Source organism: Mesoplodon densirostris, chromosome 15 (assembly GCF_025265405.1).
Source record: "Mesoplodon densirostris isolate mMesDen1 chromosome 15, mMesDen1 primary haplotype, whole genome shotgun sequence".
In the NCBI taxonomy this organism is placed as follows: Eukaryota; Metazoa; Chordata; class Mammalia; order Artiodactyla; family Ziphiidae; genus Mesoplodon; species Mesoplodon densirostris.
In genome coordinates, this window is record NC_082675.1 from 16,260,438 (window position 1) to 16,280,037 (window position 19,600).

A 19,600-nucleotide genomic window follows, 5' to 3' on the forward strand; every position below is an offset into this window, starting at 1 on the left:
GACTTTCTGAAAGAGAGACCTTTGTGAGTGGGGATAGCCTAAATCCTTATCTGGTTGTTTTTCTAGTAGCTGTGTCTTACAGCTGGCAATATGTTTGAGATAGATGTCTTTTTTTTTTCCTGTTAGAAACCTGTTTATTATAGTTTTCTTAAACATTTTACTACATGCATTACAGAATGGGTATTGCTTCTAATCACTGTAATAACATTGTGCTGAACTGAGTAAGTAAGCTCTGTTAGAAACATCTTTATTACAAGTCTTCTTAACCACTTCACTAAATGCATTAATGGAATGTATATCCTTTACATGCACTGCATGAACACTGTGCTGAACGCAGCTTTCAAGTAGCTCTATTAGTAGCTTCTTTATTACAAGTGCCATTGAATGGATATCACTTCCATTTACTAAAATAACTCTGTACTGAATGCAGCTTACAAGTAGCTTTGTTTGTAACATATTTATTACAAGTCTTTTGTAATGAATGCCTTCCTTGGCAATCAAAAAGCTTAATGTCAAATACTTACACAACAATAATGTGATTTATTTCCAGAAAACATACTTTGTATGCTTTTGAAATTATTAAGACTTATTTTGTGACCCAGAATATGATCCATCTTGACAAGTGTTCTGTATGCAATTGAAAAAGATGTGTTCTAAATGTTGATCATGTCAAATTGGTTGATAGTGTTGTTCAAGTCTACTAAATTCTTGCCAATTTTCTGTCTACTTATTGTATTCATTAGTAAGTGAGAGATATTGATATCTGTGACAATAATTGTGGATTTTTCTGTTTCTCCTTGTAGTTCTATTAGTTTTTACTTCATGAATTTTGAAATTCTATTATAAGGGGCATAAAAATTTAGGATTTTTATGTCTTCTTCATTAAGTGAACCAGTTACTATTATGAAATGACCTTGTTTATCCTTGGTAGTATTCTTTGCTCTAAAATCTATTTTCCTGATATTTATATAGCCATTTCAACTTTCTTTTGATTATTGTTGGCATGCTTTATCTTTATCTTTTATTTTAACTTAATTGTGTATTTATATTTCAAGTGCATTTCTTGGTACTTCCCTAGCGGTCCAGTGGTTAAGACTCCATGCTTCCACTGCAGGGGGCATGGCTCAATCCCTGGTCAGGGAACTAAGATCCCACATACTGCATGGCCAAAAAAAAGAAATAATAATAATAATAATAATAATAATAAAACAAGAGCTTAATAGTTTCTTTTAAAAAAAAAGAATTGCATTTCTTGTAGATAGCATATATTTAGGTCTTACTATCTTATCCAGTCTGACAATGCTGTCTTTTTTTTTTTGGCTGCACCACGAAGCTTGCAGCATCTTAGTTCTCTGACCAGAAATTGAACTTGGCCCTGGCATTAAAAGTGTGAAGTCCTATCCACTGGACTGCCAGGGAATTCTCAATGCTGTCTTTTAAGTGTGGTGTTTAGACCAGTTACATTTAATTTGATTTTATTGTGGCATTTGAATCTATCATTTTGCTATTTGTTTTCTATTTGTTCTGTCCTTTGTTCCTGTTTCCTTCTTTTTTCTGCCCCCATTTGGATTTATATACTATATTTTATTATTACCTTTTATCTCCTCTTGGTTTATTAGCTAAAACTCTTTGTTGTGTTACTTTAGAGGTTATGTTGCATGGTTCATGGTATACATTTTAACTTATCACAGTTTGACTTCAAGTGATACCGTATTTCTTCACTTACATGTGAAGGATGAGAATCTTACAACAGAATTCTGCCATTTCTCCCCTCCTGGACTTTACGCTGTTGTTGTCATGCATTTTTCTTTTATATATATCAGAAAGCCCACAGTACATTGTTATTTTTTTTGCTCAAACTGTTGTTATTAAGAGATTAAATAATAAGAAAAAATCTTTTATACTAACCCTTCTGGTGTTTTTCATTCTTCTGTGTAAATCCAGATTTCCATCTGGTGTCATTTTTCCTCTGCCTGAAGCACATTATTTAACATTTGTTGTACTGTGGATCTGCTTTTGGATGTTTGAAAATGTTTTTATTTCACCTTTGTTTTTGAGAGTATATTTGCTGAGTACATAATTCTAGATTGATAAAATTTAAGTCACAAAATTTGCTCCATGTCTTTTTGCTTGCATCATTTCCACCAGCATATCTGGTATTATCCATATCTTTGTTCCTGTGTACATATCTTTTTTAAAAAATTGGCTGTTTTTAAGGTTTTTCTCTTAAAAATGAACAATTTGATTGTGATGTGCCTTGATGTTATTTTCTTCATATTTTTTGTTTTGGAATTAATTAAGCTTTTGTATCTATGAGTTTATAATCATCATCAAATTTGGAAATTATTTGTCCATTATTTCTTCAAATAGTTTTTCTGTTCCGCTCTTTTGCACCACTTCCACTCCTTTCAGGCCTCCTATTATCTATATTTTGGTCTGCCTGAAACTTTCCCACAGTTCATTGATGCTTTTTTTGTTCAGTTTTTGGATTCTTTTTTCTGTTTTTCATTTTGGATATTTTCTATTGCTGTGCCTTCAAGTTCACTAATCTTTTCTTCTGCAGTGTCTAATCTGTGTATTTAAAAAATCTCATGCATTTTAGTTTTTATATCTAACAGTTCAGTTTAGTTCTTCTAGAGATATTTTCCATGTCTCAACTTATTAAAAATATACAATACAGTTATAATAACTGTTTTATTATCTTTTACTGCTAATTCTAACATCTGTTTCAGTTCTGGGTAGGTTTCAGTTGATTGATTATTTTCCTTAGTATGGGTCATGTTTTCCTTCCTCTTTGCATACAATCTTTTTTTTTGCGATACGCGGGCCTCTCACTGTTGTGGCCTCTCCCGTTGCAGAGCACAGGCTCCAGACGTGCAGGCTCAGTGGCCATGGCTCACAGGCCCAGCTGCTCTGTGGCATGTGGGATCTTCCCGGACCGGGGCATGAACCCGTGTCCCCTGAATTGGCAGGCGGACTCTCAACCACTGCGCCACCAGGGAAGCCCTGCATCCAATCTTTTATTGGATGCCAGAAGTTGTGAATTTTATCTTTTTGGATATGAGATATTTCTCTGTTTCTATAACAATTCTTGATTTTTTTCTTTGATGCAGTTGAATTACTTTGAAATAGTTTGAATCTTTCAGGTCTTGCTTTTATGATTTTTTTACATAGGTCTGGAGCAATGCTCAGTCTCAGGCTAATTATTTCTCACTGTTGAGGCAAGACCTTCCTGAGTACTCTGCCCTGTGCTCTGTTAAATTTTTTGAATCTTGGTTGTGGAAACAGGCATTATTCTTTTTTTTTTTTTCCTGCAAAAAGCTTTATTGTTTCCATTTGGTCCAAGGCATGGGAGAGGGCTCCAGGATGGTTAAAAGCTGCCTAGTGGGTGCAGAGAACAACTTCAGGCAGAAGCCCTGACACCAGAGGGACTCCTCAAAGTCCACTGGACTCTGGAGGCTCCTAGTCGTGCTTGAGGGTGAACCTTTCAAAGAGATACTCTCCCAGCCCAGCTGGGGACCAGCCAGCCTGTGGAGATTGGCTAGGTGGTCACCCATCTTCTTGATGAGTTTTAACTCCTTGTCTTGGAAGTGGCTCTCCAGGAAATCACAGAGGTGGGGGTCTGTGTGGGCAGAACCCAGGACATGCAGATCCAAAAGGGCCTGGCTCAGGTTCTTCTCTATGAGAATTGTGGCTTCCATAGCATCCTGGATTTTACCCCACTCATCTTGAGATGGCTTCTATACTTCCTGGAAGAGGGCGCAGCTGCCACACTTGTTTTGCATTTTCAAGAGACACTTGGCGCCCTCCCACTTCTCCTCGGCCAAGTCTCAGAAAAAGTGGCCCATACCCTCCAAAGCCACATCATCGCAGCTGAAATAGAAGCCCAGAAAGAGGAAGGTATGGGAGGCCTGCAGATGCGTGCTGACCGGGCAGTTGACAACGGCCTCCGCCTCAGTGGAATAATTCTGATGAATCTGGGAGCTCATCGTTGATCGGTAATAAGGAGTTAAGCTCAAAAAATGGTGTTGGCTGGTTCCGAGGATAGCTGAGTGGCTGATCCTGAAGGTTGCAACTGGAAAAAAGTTGGAGGGTGGTCATAGGGTGGCGCAAGGGGCATCCCTGGGTCTGTTCTGTCCAAACACTGTTGAAGCAAGAGACAGATGCGTGGGACTGCCGAGCACACGGCCAAACAGGCACTATTCTTAGCCTTATGTGATCTCTAGATACCATTCTTTCTATTTCTTTTAGATGGTTCTTTCCCAGCTTTGGGTAGTTTCCTTATGCAAGCGCACCAATCAGTAGTTGGCTGAATATTCCAGGAGGACCCTCTGCAAATCTCTAGGGTTCTCTGAGCATCTCTTTCCTCTCTGGCACTCTGTTCTATGAACTCTAGCTGCCTTGGTCTCCCTGGATTTTCTGGTCTGTCTCCTCAACTCAGAGTCTGCCACGTTCTTCCTCAGTTTCCTCTTCCTGTACTGCAGCATGGAAATTCTCTCTAGGAGGTAAGCTGAGGAGATTGTATGGTTCATGTTATGTTTCCCATGTTTCAGAGATCACTGTCCTCTGTTATCTGATATCTAGTGTCTTGAAAACCATTGTTTTAAATGTTTTGTCAGGGTTTTTTTGTTTGTCAGAAAGGTAAATCCAGTTCTTGTCACTCCATCTTGGCCAGAAGTAGAAGTCCCAGTTTGTTCTTGTGAAGTTCATAAAGTGTATTTTTTTTTCGTGCGGTACACTGGCCTCTCACTGTTGTGGCCTCTCCCGTTGTGGAGCACGGGCTCCAGACGCGCAGGCTCAGCGGCCATGGCTCACGGGCCCAGCCGCTCCGTGGCATGTGGGACCTTCCCAGACCAGTGCACAAACCTGTGTCCCCTGCATCGGCAGGCGGATTGTCAACCACTGCACCACCAGGGAAACCCTATAAAGTGTATTTTTTAACCACCTATGTGATGATCATTAGGCCAGGATTCATTGTGTTATTATTGTAATATCAAGTGTTTTTTAAATCACAGGTGCTTGGTACAGATGTCATAAATAAAGCTCAGGGACTGAGATTATGCTAAAAAACTTCAGCCTTTTGATATTCAGGGTTAACTTGGAAGACTCAGGAGAATATATTATATAAATAATTCTTAGTAAATGTCTAAATTATCCTTTAGAAAAGAAAAAAATGTCCAGGTTCTTCCAGATTAAAGTAAAACTTTTAATATTCCCCGTTGCATGTCCTCCTGATAAATTCTGCCAGTTTGGAGGGAAAAAAAATACTATTTAACGTGGCTCTTTTCTTTTTTGTTGTTGTTGTCCAATGTTCTCTCTTTTTTAAAAATTGAAGTATAATTGATTGACAGTGTTGTGTTAATTTCTGCTGTACAGCAAAGTGATTCAGTTATACATGTATATACCTATTTTTTCATATTCATTTCCATTATGGTTTATTAAAGGATATTGAATATACTTCCCTGTGCTATATAGTAGGACCTTGTCGTTTATCTATTTTGTATACAGTAGTTTGTATCTGCTATTCCTAAACTCCTAATTTATCCCTCCCCTATCCCCTTTCCCCTTTGGTAGCCATAAGTTTGTTTTCTATGTGTGTGAGTCTATTTCTCTTTCATAAATAAGTTCATTTGTGTCATTTTAGGTTCCACAAAAATGTGATATCATATGGTATTTGTTTTCCTCCTTCTGACTTACTTCATTTAGTAAGATAATTTCTACGTCTATCCACGTTGCTGCCAATGGCATTATTTTATTCTTTTTTATGACTGAGTAGTATTCCATTGTGTACATATACCACATCTTCTTTAGCCATTCATCTGTTGATGGACATTTAGGTTGCTTCCATTTCTTGGCTATTGTAAATAGTGTTGCTGTGAACATTTGGGTGCATGTATATTTTTGAATTAGAGTTTTGTCCAGATATATGCCCAGGAGTGGGATTGCTGGATGATATGGCAACTGTTTTTAGTTTTTTAAGGAACCACCATACTGTTTTCCATAGTGGCTGCACCAGTGTATATTCCCACCAACAGTGTAGGAGGGTTCACTTTTCTCCGTACCCTCTCCAGTATTTGTTATTTGTTGACCTTTGTTTTTACGGTACATGGGCCTCTCACTGCTGTGGCCTCCCCCGTCACAGAGCACAGGCTCCGGACGCGCAGGCTCAGCGGCCATGGCTCATGGGCCCAGCCATTCCGTGGCATGTGGGATCCTCCCGGACCAGGGCACGAACCCATGTCCCCCACATCGGCAGGTGGACTCCCAACCACTGCGCCACCAGGGAAGCCCTATTTGTTGACTTTTTAATGATGGCCATTCTGATCTGTGTGAGGTGGTACCTGATTGTAGTTTTGATTTGCATTTCTCTAATAATTAGCAGTGTTGAGCACATTTCCATGTGCCTGTTGACCATCTGTGTGTCTTCTTTGGGGAAATGTCTATTTAGGTCTTCTGCCCATTTTTTTTTTTTTTTTTTTTTTTTGCTGTACGCGGGCCTCTCACTGCTGTGGCCTCTCCCGTTGCGGAGCACAGGCTCCGGACACACAGGCTCCGCGGCCATGGCTCGCGGGCCCAGCCGCTCCGCGGCATGTGGGATCTTCCGGGATCGGGGCACGAACCCGTGTCCCCTGCATCGGCAGGCGGACTCTCAACCACTGCGCCACCATGGAAGCCCCTGCCCATTTTTTGAATGAGTTGTTTGGTGTTTTGCTATTGAGTTGTATGAGCTGTTTGTATATTTTGGATTAATCCCTTGTCAGTCACATCATTTGCAAATGTTTTCTCCCATTCTGTGGGTTGTGTTTTCATTATGTTTATGGTTTCCTTTGCTGTGCAAAAGCTTTTAAGTTTGATTAGGTCTCATTTGTTTATTTTTTGTTTTTATTTTTGTTGCCTTGGGAGACTGACCTAAGAAAAAATTGTTACGATTTATGTCAGAGAATGTTTTGCCTATGTTCTCTTCTAGGAGTTTTATGGTGTCATATCTGATATTTCAGTCTTTAAGACATTTTGAGTTTATTTTTGTGTAGGGGGTAAGGGAGTGTTCTAACTTCACTGATTTACCTGTGGGCTGTCTAGCATTCCCAGCACCACTGGCTGAATTATACACTCCATTGTATATTCTTGCCTCCTTTGTTGAAGATTAATTGACTGTAGGTGTGTTGGTTTATTTCTGGGCTCTCTATTCTATTCCATTGATCCATACATCTGGTTTTGTGCTAGTACCACACTGTTTGTTTACTATAGCTTTGTAGTATTTTCTGAAGTCTGGAAGGGTTATGCCTCCAGCTTTGTTCTTTTTCCTCAGGATTCCTTTGGCAATTCCGGGTCTCCTGTGGTTCTATAGAAATTTTAGGATTATTTGTTGTAGTTCTGTAAAAAATGCCATGGGTAATTTGATAGGGATTGCATTAAATCTGTAGATTGCTTTGGGTAGTATGGCAATTTGAACAATATTAGTTCTTCCAATCGAAGCACATGGGATATCTTTCTATTTCTGTGAATCATCTTCAATTTCCTTTATCAGTGTTTTATAATTCTCAGTATATAGGTCTTTCACCTCCTTGGTCAGGTTTATTCCTAGGTATTTTATTTTATTTTTTTGATGTGACCTTAAACGGGATTGTTTTCTTACTTTCTCTTTCTGATACTTCATTGCTTTTTTTTTAAACAGATGAACACTTGTTTATGTATGTATGTATGTATGTATGTCCACGTGTTGCTTCTGGCATCTTAGTTCCCTGACCAGGGATTGAACCCAGGCCCTCAGCAGTGAAAGTGCTGAGTCCTAACCACTGGACTGCCAGGGAATTCCTGATACTTCATTGTTAGTGTAAAGAAATGCAACAGATTTCTGTATGTTAGTCTTGCATCCTATACCAAGAGTTGCTTCTTCCTAGTCCTGAAAGTGGATTCAGTTTATCTCTCCATTTGGCAAGGTTTCAGAACTTCATTTTTGATACTTTCCTATGGAGAGATATGTTTGATAAGGCAGAAACTTCTCTTGACAAGATAGGTTGACTGTGCTGATCTGTCGAGGCATTAGTGCCTCCTCCCAAAATTGGTCAGAAATTGCCTAGATGTTCTGTTCTAGATGTTTGGCTAGTTATAGGAAAGCCAGAGCTGGTCAGAGAGAATTAGCTCGATATAGCCACAGCACCCTTATGCCACTTCACTGAACTGAAACAGAAGAAATCAGTCATTTACCAAAAGCTCACAGGCCCAAGAGAGCCGATGAGAAGATAAAATATGCTCCAACTGTACAATCCATTAGAAAAAAGGAATAGTAGAAAGTACACTGAATCAGAGATTAGGAAATCTTGGTCAATATCAAACCAGAACTGCATTGTATATAGTTCAGTGCCTCTTTTTTTTTTTTTTTTGCCGTGCCACACGGCTTGCAGGATCTCAGTTCCCTGACCAGGGATTGAATCCGGGCCACAGCAGTGAAAGCCAGGAATCCTAACCACTAGGACACCAGGGAACTCCCTCAACACCTCTTTTAAGAGTTACGGTTCTAACCACCCAGTGAGACCTCTCTTGTCTCTGAAGTCTCTCTCTTTTTTTTTTTTAAATTTATTTATTTAATTTTGGCTGTGTTGGGTCTTCGTTTCTGTGTGAGGGCTTTCTCTACTTGTGGCAAGCGGGGGTCGCTCTTCATTGCGATGCGCAGGCCTCTCACTATTGCTGCCTTTCTTGTTGTGGAGCACAAGCTCCAGATGTGCAGGCTCAGTAGTTGTGGCTCATGGGCCTAGTTGCTCCGCGGCATGTGGGATCTTCGCAGACCAGGGATCAAACCTGTGTCCCCTGCTTTGGCAGGCAGATTCTCAACCACTGCACCACCAGGGAAGCCCCGTCTCTTTTTAAACTGAATAGCACTGAAGCCTGAAACTTTCCAAGTCTGGCTTAAGTATAGTTTTCCACCAGCCCTAGGTAAACAGGCAGAGCCATTTTCTTTTCTTTTTTTTTTAATTTTAATTTTATACTGGAGTATAAGTGATTTACAATGTTGTGTTAGTTTCAGGTATACAGCAAAGTGATTCAGTTATACATATACACATATCTATTCTTCTTCAGATTCTTTTCCTGTCTGTCATACAGAGTGAAGTAAGTCAGAAAGAGAAAAACAAATATCATATGTTAATTCATATACGTGGAATCTAGAAAAATGGTACAGATGAACCTATTTGCAGGGCAGGAATAGAGACAGATGTAGAGAGTGGATGTGTGGACACGGTGGGGGGAATGGCAGTGGGATGAATTGGGAGATTGGGATTGACTACCATACACTACCATGTGTAAAATAGCTAACTAGTGGGAACCTGCTCTATAACACAGGGAGCTCAGCTTGGTGCCTTGTGGAGACCTAGATGGGTGGGATAGGGGTGGGTGAGAGGGAGGTCCAAGTGGGAGGGGATATATGTATACATATAGCTGATTCACTTTGTTGTACAGCAGAAACTAGGACAACATTGTAAAACAACTATACCCAAATTAAAAAAATATTTTCCCATATGGGTTATTACAGAGTATTGAGTAGATAGAGTTCCCTTTATATATAGTAGTGTGTATATGTTAATCCCAACCTCCTAATTTTTCTCTCCCCCCATCTTTCTCCTTTGATAATCATAAGTTTATTTTCTAAGTCTCCTAGTCTGTTTCCGTTTTGCAAATAAGTTCATTTGTATCATTTTTTTACATTCCATATATAACTGATATCATATGATATTTGTCTTTCTCTTTCTGGCTTATTTCACCTAGTATGATAATATCTAGGTCGATCCATGTTGCTGCAAATGGCATTATTTCATTCTTTTTTATGGCTGAGTAATATTCCATTGTATATATGTACCACACCTTCTTTATCCATTCCTCTGTCAATGGACGTTTAGGTTGCTTCCATGTCTTGGCTACTGTAAATAGTGCTGCAGTGAACATAGGGATGCATACATCTTTTGGAGGTTAATCTCTTGTCAGTCACTTCATTTGCAAATATTTTCTCCCATTCTTTGTGTTGCCTTTTCGTTTTATGATTTCCTTTGCTGTGGAAAGGGTTTTAAGTTTAATTAGGCCCCATTTGTTTATTTTTGTTTTTATTTCCATTACTCTAGGAGATGGATTGAAAAAGATTTTGCTGCAATTTATGTCAAAGAGTGTTCTGCCTATGTTTTCCTCTAGCAGTTTTATAGTATCTGGTCTTACGTTTAGGTCTTTAAACCATTTTGAGTTTATTTTTGTGTATGGTGTTAGAAAATGTTCTAATTTCATTCCCTTACAGTAGCCGTCCAGTTTTCCCAGCACCACTTACTGAAGAGACTGTCTTTCCTCCATTGTATATTCTTGCCTCCTTTGTCATAGATTAATTGACCATAGGTGTGTGGGTTTATTTCTGGTCTTTCTATTCTGTTCCACTGATCTATAAGTCTGTCTTTGTGCCAGTACCATACTATTTTGGTTACTGTAGCTTTATAGTATAGTCTGAAGTCAGGGAACCTGATTCCTCCAGCTCCGTTTTTCTTTCTTAAGATTACTTTGGCTCCTCAGGGTCTTTTGTGTTTCCATACAAATTTTAAGATTTTTTTGTTCTAGATCTGCAAAACATGCCATTGGTAATTTGATAAGGATTGCATTGAATCTGTAGATTGCTTTGGATAGTATAGTCATTTTCACAATATTGATTCCTCCAGTCCAAGAGCATGGTATATCTTTCCATCTGTTTGTGTCATCTTCGATTTCTTTCATCAGCATCTTATAGTTTTCAGAGCCAGGTCTTTTGCCTCCTTAGTAGGTTTATTCCTAGGTATTTTATTCTTTTTGATTTGATGGTAAATGCGATTGTTTCCTTAATTTATCTTTCTGACCTTTCACTGTTAGTTTATAGAAATGCAACAGATTTCTGTGTATTAATTTTGTATCCTGCAACTTTATTGAATTCATTGATGAGCTCTAGTAGTTTTCCCGTAGCATCTTTAGGATTTTCTGTGTATAGTATCATGTCATCTGCAAATAGTGACAGTTTTACTTCTTCTTTTCCAATTTGGATTCCTTTTCTTTCTTTTCCTTCTCTGATTGCCATGACTAGGACTTCCAAAACTATGTTGAATAAAAGTGGCGAGAGTGGACATACATGTCTTTTTTCTGATCTTAGAGGAAATGCTTTCAGCTTTTCACTGTTGTGTATGGTGTTAGCTCTGGGTTTGTCACATATGGCCTTTGTTAGGTTGAGTTATGCTCCCTCTATGCCCACTCTCTGGAGAGTTTTTTATCATAAATTGATGTTGAATTTTGTCAAAAGCTTTTCCTGCATCTATTGAGATGATCATATGTTTTTTATTCTTCAACTTGTTAATGTGGGGTATCACACTGATTGATTTGAGAATACTGAAAAATACTTGCATCCCTGGGATAAATCCCACTTGATCATGGTGTATGATCCTTTTATTGTACTGTTGGCTTCAGATTGCTAGTACTTTGTTGACGATTTTTACATCTATGTTCATCAGTGATATTGGTCTACAATTTTCTTTTTTTGTGGTATCTTTGTATGGTTTTGGTAACAGAGTGATGGTGGCCTCATAGAATGAGTTTCGGGGTGTTCCTTCCTCTGCAATTTAAAAAAATAGTTTCAGAAGGATAGGTGTTAACTGTTCTCTAAATGTTTGATAGAATTCGCCTGTGAGACCATCTGGTCCTGGACTTTTGTTTGTTGGGAGTATTTAAATCACAGTTTTAATTTCAGTACTTGTGATTGGTCTGTTCATACTTTCTATAGCTTCCTGTTCAGTCTTGGGAGTTTGTACCTTTCTAAGAATTTGTCCATTTCTTCTAGGTTGTCTATTTTATTGGCATATAGTTGCTTGTAGTAGTCTCTTATGATCAAAGGACCATTTCTGTGGTGTCCATTGTAACTTCTCCTTTCTTATGTCTAATTTTATAGATTTGAGCCCTCTCCCTTTTTTTCTTAGAGTCTGGCTAACGGTTTATCAATTTTGTTTATCTTTTCAAAGAACCAGCTTTCAGTTTCATTGATCTTTTGTATTGTTTTCTTCATCTCTATTTCATTTATTTCTGCTCTGCTCTTTAGGATTTTCTCCTTCTACTAACTTTGGGTTTTCTTTGTTCTTCTTTCTCTAGTTGCTTTAGGTGTAAGTTAGCTTGTTTATTTGAGATTTTTCTTGTTTACTGAGATAAGATCGTATTGCTATAAACTTCCATCTTAGAACTGCTTTTGATGTGTCACATAGGTTTTTTTTTTTTTTTGGCAAAAAAAAAAAAAAAACCCGGGTAAGATTTATTTACACAACATTGTAAAGCAACTACACTCCAATTAAAAAAAAAGATTTATTTAACGTGGTAGGCGTGCTTGCCTGTTCCTAAGTTCATTCCAGTCTGGAACACAGGAGGATAATGCTACTAGCATATCTGCTGCACCATTTAATCCATTCTTTTCCTTTATTTTTAACTGGGTTAAGACTGAAAATCCTAGTTCACACAAGCTAGTTGTTGTGAATGGTAATAATAGCAGGATACTCTTTCGACTTATCAAAGGAAAGTCTTCCTTTATCTTAATCCAAGATGCTGATAAACTTAGTATTTCATAATCATTCTTCAATGTATATGAAGAACTGAGCTTCAATAATTCATTTTCTTCTTCAGGCACCAAGTTTAACTCAATTATTGATTCTGGGTTTCGAAAAGCAAACGGATCTTTTATGCAACAATTCTGTCTTAATGTTTCAAATTTCTCTTCTGGGAATAAATGGTTAAAAGTTTGACATAGAGAAGTGAGATGCAACAATATCTCTAGTTTTATTTCTTCCAAAATGTTTTCATTAACAGCATTCTCTTCAATGTGCTGCAAAAACCTTGGAAACATGTAGTAGCTAGGACGGTTGCTTTTAAGCCTCACTTGCCACAACAATAATGCCTTCTGGAGTCCTTGGATGCGTTCAGCATGTTGGAATATATCACTTTTTTTCCCCTGTAGCTTTAAACGTAGTTCATTAAGGATTCCAAAAATATGTTAAATATGGCAGTTTCATTACCCAAATATCATCCTCAAAAATAGTTGCCAAATGAGATTTCTTTACAATGTGAAAAGCGTGGATCTCATTCCTGAGTTCGTAAACGCTGCTTAGTATTTTCCCTTGTGACAACCAATGAACTTTGGTATGATACAGTAAGTGGGTATAATTAGCTCCAATCTCCGAATAAAATGTTTCAAGAATTCGGCTATTTAGTGAGCTTCCTTTAATAAAGTTAACAACGTTCACTGCATTTTTCAATACTTCCATGAGCTTCTGTGGAATCTTTCTGGATGCTAACGCTTCATGATGTATAAAACAGTGATTCACGCAGCACTAGTAACTTGTAGCAATTTTTTAATTACTCTGCTCTGTTTTCCAGTTGTGTTTGCTGTTCCATCACTTGTAATTCCTTTGCAGTTTTTCCAGTTTAATTTATACTGACCAACAATGCACCTTTCTAATTCTGTGAAAACATCTAGTCCACTTAGGTGTGAGGTTAAGTTTAAACAACACAAAAAATCCTCCATAAAATCGCCTTGCCACGCATATCTGATATAGACTAAAAGTGCTGTGCAGCTTCCAGTATCCGTGATTTCATCAAGCTGGATTTCAAAGTCTATTGCCGACTGTAACTGAGTAATAAGCATTGCCTCTAAGTGTTCGGCAACCGAACAAAAATTTGAAGAGATATTGTGTTATCACTAGGAATAGTTTTTAATTTATCAGCAGATTTATCATAAAAAATTGTATGCACCATATCCAAACATGCTGGAAGAATAATTTTTTCAGCAGCTGTGTGAGCCATGTTCTCTTTTGCCACACGATATGCAACTAAATATGATGATAATAATGTTTTCTCACTAACAGTAGCAACTAAGAAATTGTGTTGATGACTTTACATCTATTTTCTTTCTTTGAAAGTATTCAAGAGGCTTATCAATAAGTTCAGCATGCTGCATTTCTAAGTACCTTTTTAATTTTGAAGGTTTTAAGCTTTCATTTGCAATAATATTATTACAAACAACACACTGAGGACTGTCATTTTCAAAGGGTTTTTCACATTTGATAAAGCCATATTTTAAATAATCTTCATTATAACATCTTGCAGTTACGTTTTTCTTTTTGAAATGTGGCTCAAACGAAGTTGATGTTTGCAGATTAGAGTCAACATTTTTCTCAATATTGTCACTATTCATACTTCGAGATCCAGCAGTAGAACTTGAACATGTTTCTGCATATTTCACTTCATTATCCCTCTTTCTTTTAAAAAAGAAATGATCCATTTTAAAAGAAATTTTGAAAAGAGGCAATTATAATATTTGCCACTAACTATAATTGCCATTCATGTATATATATTAATATATATATATATTTTATAGCCTAGATAACATCTTTCCAAAAAATGCAGTTTGCAGCTGAATCTCAGTGGAACATCTCAGACTTTATATCCAGTTGCAAGTCATGGTAATATATCAACTAGACTGCACATCAACCTTGTTATTATGAAAACCAAATAAGACATCAGCAGACAAATGATTGAAAAACCATTTCTTAGGCAATCAATGTACATTCTATTCCTCATATCCCCTCCATCAAATATCTTTCCACATATTGAAACGGACTTTAGTATTCCTTGCAAGGTGTAAAATTCTGGCAAAGGATTCATGCAAAGCACTCTGATATTTTATATTTTATTTTGTTTTTAAAAATGTTCATTGTGACTCACAAAATCGATTTCATGACTTACTAAATGGGTCACATGCATAATGTGAAAAACACTGATATAGAGACGTTTTCCTCTTTTGTGTTACTGGGTTGACTATGTCTGCTTGATGATCAAAGAAACTAGCTGATCTGCTAAACTGTTAGCTGATACAGGAACTTTCTTGAAGTCGTAGGTATATATCATTCCTGATACTTTTTTTTTTTTTGCAGTATGCGGGTCTCTCACTGTTGTGGCCCCTCCCACTGCGGAGCACAGGCTCTGGACGCGCAGGCACAGCGGCCATGGCTCACGGGCCCAGCTGCTCCGTGGCATGTGGGATCCTCCCGGACCGGGGCACAAACCCATGTCCCCTGCATCGACAGGCGGACTCTCAACCACTGCGCCACCAGGGAAGCCCCCCTGATACTTTTTGATGGGAAGGGTTTTTAAGAGTGCCAGTATGGTCTGATCTCATGAGGTTCCAATGAGGTTTTCCATGGCTAGGTCAACTGTAAGGTTGGAGCTGGTGACATATTTTTAGAACTGTCTTGGAATGCATCCTTGACCTCCAGCCCAGCACCGTGAACCTCGCGCCTTGCCTGCCGACCCGTGGTGCCTTGCCCCCCATTCCCTGCACAACACCACTTCCACTCTCACCTTGGCGCCCAGAGAAATGCTGCTTCCAGCCAGAGAAGGGCTGGCTCCGTCGCATAGGTTTTGGATCGTCATGCTTTCATTTTCATTTACCTCTAGGTATTTTTTATTTCCTCTTTGATTTCTTCAGTGATCCATTGATTGTTTAGTAGCATATTTTTAGTCTCTACATGTTTGTGTTTTCTACAGTTTTTTTTTCTTCTAGTTGATTTCTAATCTCATAACATTGTGGTCAGAAAAGATGCTTGATATGATTTCAGTTTTCTTAAATTTACTGAGGCTTGCTTTATGGCCCAGCATGTGATCTATCCTGGAGAAAGTTCCATGTGCAGTTGAAAAGAATGTGTATTCTGCTGCTTTCGGGTGGAATGCTCTATTAATATCACTTAAGTCCATCTGCTCTAATGTGTCATTAAAGGCCTGTGTTAGCTTATTGATTTTCTGTGTGGATGATCTGTTCTTTGATGTAAGTGGGGTATTGTAGTCCCTCACTATTATTGTGTTACTGTCAATTTCTCCTTTTTTGGCTCATTTGGTGGGTGCATATATATTTACAATTGTTATATCTTCTTCTTGGATTGATTGCTTGATCATTATGTAGTGTCCTTCGTTGTCTCTTGTAACAGTCTTTATTTTAAAGTCTATTTTGTCTGATATGAGTATTGCTCTTCCAGCTTTCTTTTGCTTTCCATTTGCATGGAATACCTTTTTCTATCCCCTCACTTTCTGTCTCTATGTGTCCCTGGATCTGAAGTAGGTCTCTTGTAGACAACGTGTATATGGGTCTTGTTTTTTGTATCCATTCAGCCAGTCTATATCTTTTGGTTGGAGCATTTAATCCATTTACATTTAAGGTAATTACCAATATGTATGTTCTTATTGCCATTTCGTTAACTGTTTTGGATTTGTTTTTGTAGGTCTTTTTCCTTCCCTTCCTCTATTGTTCTCTTCTCTTGTGACTTGATGACTATCTTTAGTGTTGTGTTTGGATTCCTCTTTCTTTTTAGTGTGTATATCTATTGTAGATTTTTGATTTGAGCTTACTAGGAGGTTTTGATATAGTAGTCTATGTATATAAAAGATTGTTCTAAGTTGCTGGTCTGTTGATTTCAAATAAATTTCCAATATCCTGCATTTGTACTCTCCTCTTCTCATGATTGCTAGCTTTGATATCATATTTGTTTATGGATGATTTCCTAACTTTACTGTATGTTTGCATTTACTGGTGAGATTTCCCATTTGTAATTTTCTTATTTCTAGTTGTGGCTTTTTCTTTTCCACCTAGAGAAGTTCCTTTACCATTTGTTGTAAAGCTGTTTTGGTGGTGCTGAATTCTTTTAGCTTTTGCTTGTCTGTAAAGCTTTTGACTTCTCCCTTGAATCTGAATGAGAGCCTTGCTGGGTAGAGTATTCTTGGTTGTAGGTTTTTCCTTTTCATCACTTTAAATATATCATGCCACTCCCTTCTGGCCTGCAGAGTTTATGCTGAAAAATCAACTTATAACCTTATGGGGATTCCCTTGTATGTTATTTGTTGCTTTTCCCTTGCTGCTTTTAATATTTTCTCTTTTTCTTTAATTTTTGGTTAGTTTGATTACTGTGTGTCCCAGCATGTTCCTCCTTGGGTTTATCCTGTATGGGACTCTCTGTGCTTCCTGGACTTCAGTGAGTGTTTCTTTTCCCACGTTAGGGAAGTTTTCAGCTATTATCTCTTACAACATTTTCTCAGGCCCTTTCTCTCTCTCTTCTCCTTCTGGGGCCCCTGTACTGCAGATGTTGGTGTGTTTAATGTTGGTCTCTCAAACTGTCCTCATTTCTTTTCATTCTTTTTTCTTTAGTCTGTTCCATGTCAGTGTTTCCACCGTTCTGTCTTCCAATTCACTTACCTGCTCTTTTGCCTCATTTATTCTGCTACTGATTCCTTCTAGTGTATTTTTCATTTCAGTTATTGTATTGTTCAACTCTGTTTGTTCAGTATGTCTTGTAGCTCTTCGTTAAACATTTCTTGTATCTTCTCCATCTGTGCCTCCATTCTTTTTTTGATATCTTGGATCATCTTTACTGTCATTACTCTGAGTTCTTTTTCAGGTAGACTTCCTATTTCCCCTTCACTTAGTTTTTCTGCTGGGGTTTTATCTTGTTCCTTCATCTGGAACATATTTCTCTGCAGTCTCATTTTGTCTGACTTTCTGTGTTTGCTGCCTCTGTTCTGCAGGTTGCAAGATTGTAGTTCCTCTTGCTTTTGGTGTCTGCCCTCTGGTGGGTGAAGCTGGTCTAAGAGGCTTGTGCAGGCTTCCTGGTGGGAGGGACTGGTGCTTGCCCACTGGTGGGTGGAGCTGGGTCTTTTCTCTTTGGTGAACATGGCCATTTCAAGGGGTGTGTTTAGACGTGGCTGTGGGTTCAGGAAGACTTAGGCAGCCTGTCTGCTGATGGGTGGGGCTGCATTCCCACCCTGTTGGTTGTTTGGCCTGAGACGTTCCAGCACTGGAGCCTATAGGCTGTTGGGTGGGGCCAGGTCTTGGTGTCAAAATGGCAGCCTTCAGGAGAGCTCATACCGATGAATATTCCCCATTATCACCTGTGTCCTTGTCCCCACAGTGAGCCACAGCCACCCCTGAAAGGAGAACTGCCTTTTTCTTCCCTCTCCTGATTGGGATTCAGTGGAAAAGGGTGGATTGAGCGGCCCTTGTTTCTTCCGTTTTCACCTGTCTATAGAGTGGAAATTTCCATTCAGTCATTTTTTTATATAGCCAGTCTGGATCTTCTGATAATCCATTACTGTTTACCTATTTAACTTGAGAGCACACCCAGGGATCAGTTTTACAGAATCAAAGTTTCCTAGCACTACTTATGAGATCATAACTAGTTAGTTAGTTAGGAGATCACCTTGAGTCTGGTACCATAGCTAAATTTCTCCTTAGACAGATTCAGATGAAAATATTCTAAGTAGGTCTTTAGGACCTAACCTTCACCTTTACCACTACTCAGTAAGAATTGTTTAAGAATACTTTCTATTTTCTCCACTTTTGAGCTGGGAATTAGATGATATAATTGATTATTCTATTATTACATTAAAAAGCTAAAGGAAAACTTTCTCTACTCACAACATTTCTGACACCAAATGTGTTGTTCCCAACCAACCAGTTCCTCAATTCTCCAGACACCAAATGAGTATCCTACAGGTCAGGTCTGACACTAACTACCTGGAGTTAGCACAGATCCCACAGGTTAAGGGCTCAGTCTCACAAGACTGGTCTCCACTTCAGACATCAATTGCAAGAAGTGGGTGCCCAGGTTACCCTCTCTTCTGTCCAACTTGGCTACAAATCAGGGTTCCCATGACCCCCTCCTAAGGTTTGGTAATTTGCTATTAATAATATAATTATAATGGCTCACGGAACTCAGGGAAATACTTAACATTTACCAGTTTATTATAAAGAATATAATGAAGGACACAGATGAATAGCCAGATGAAGAGAGAGATACAGGGACTTCTCTGGTGGTGCAGTGGTTAAGAATCCACCTGCCAATGCAGGAAACATGAGTGTGAGCCCTGGTCCAGGAGCATCCCACATGCTGCAGAGCAACTAAGCCTGTATACCACAACTACTGAGCCTGTGCTCTAGAGCCCATGAGCCACAACTACTGAGCCCGCTTGCCACAACCACTGAAACCCATGCACCTAGAGCCTGTGTTCCGCAACAAGAGAAGCCACTGCAATGAGAAGCCTGCCCACTGCAACGAAGGGTAGCCCCTGCTCACCGCAACTAGAGAAAGCCTGTGCGCAGCAACGAAGACCCAGTGCAGCCAAAAATAATAAATTAATAAATTAATAAATTAATAAATTTTTTTAAAAAGAGAGAGAGGGCAAGGTCCAAAAGGGTCCTTAGCACAGGAGCTTCTGTCCCCATGGAGCTGAGGTGGGCCACCCTCTTGGCACATGGATGTGTTCACCAACCCAGAAGCTTTCCGAATTCCACTGTTAGAGAGATTTTTATTGAGTCTTCATCATGTGGGCATGATCAATTATTAACTCAATTTCCAATCTCTCTCCCCTCCCTGGAGGATTGGCCATAGGGCTGAAAGTTCCAAGCCTCTAATTATGGCTTGATCTGTTTGGTGACCAGCCCCAATCCTGAAGCTAGCCAGGAACCTACCACGAATCGCCTCATTAGAACAAAAGACACTCCTGTCACCCAGGAAATTCCAAGGGT

The 19,600-nt window shown here is 38.8% G+C and overlaps 1 protein-coding gene and 1 pseudogene across 4 annotated transcripts in view; one reads left to right on the forward strand and one right to left on the reverse strand.

The window, feature by feature from the left end:
* Positions 1-19,600, forward strand: part of TMEM116 (transmembrane protein 116) — a 134,199-nt gene that overhangs the window by 27,256 nt on the left and 87,343 nt on the right. The gene's annotated exons all lie outside the window — the stretch shown is intronic.
* On the reverse strand, positions 3,324-3,989 carry LOC132503196 (ferritin light chain-like; annotated as a pseudogene).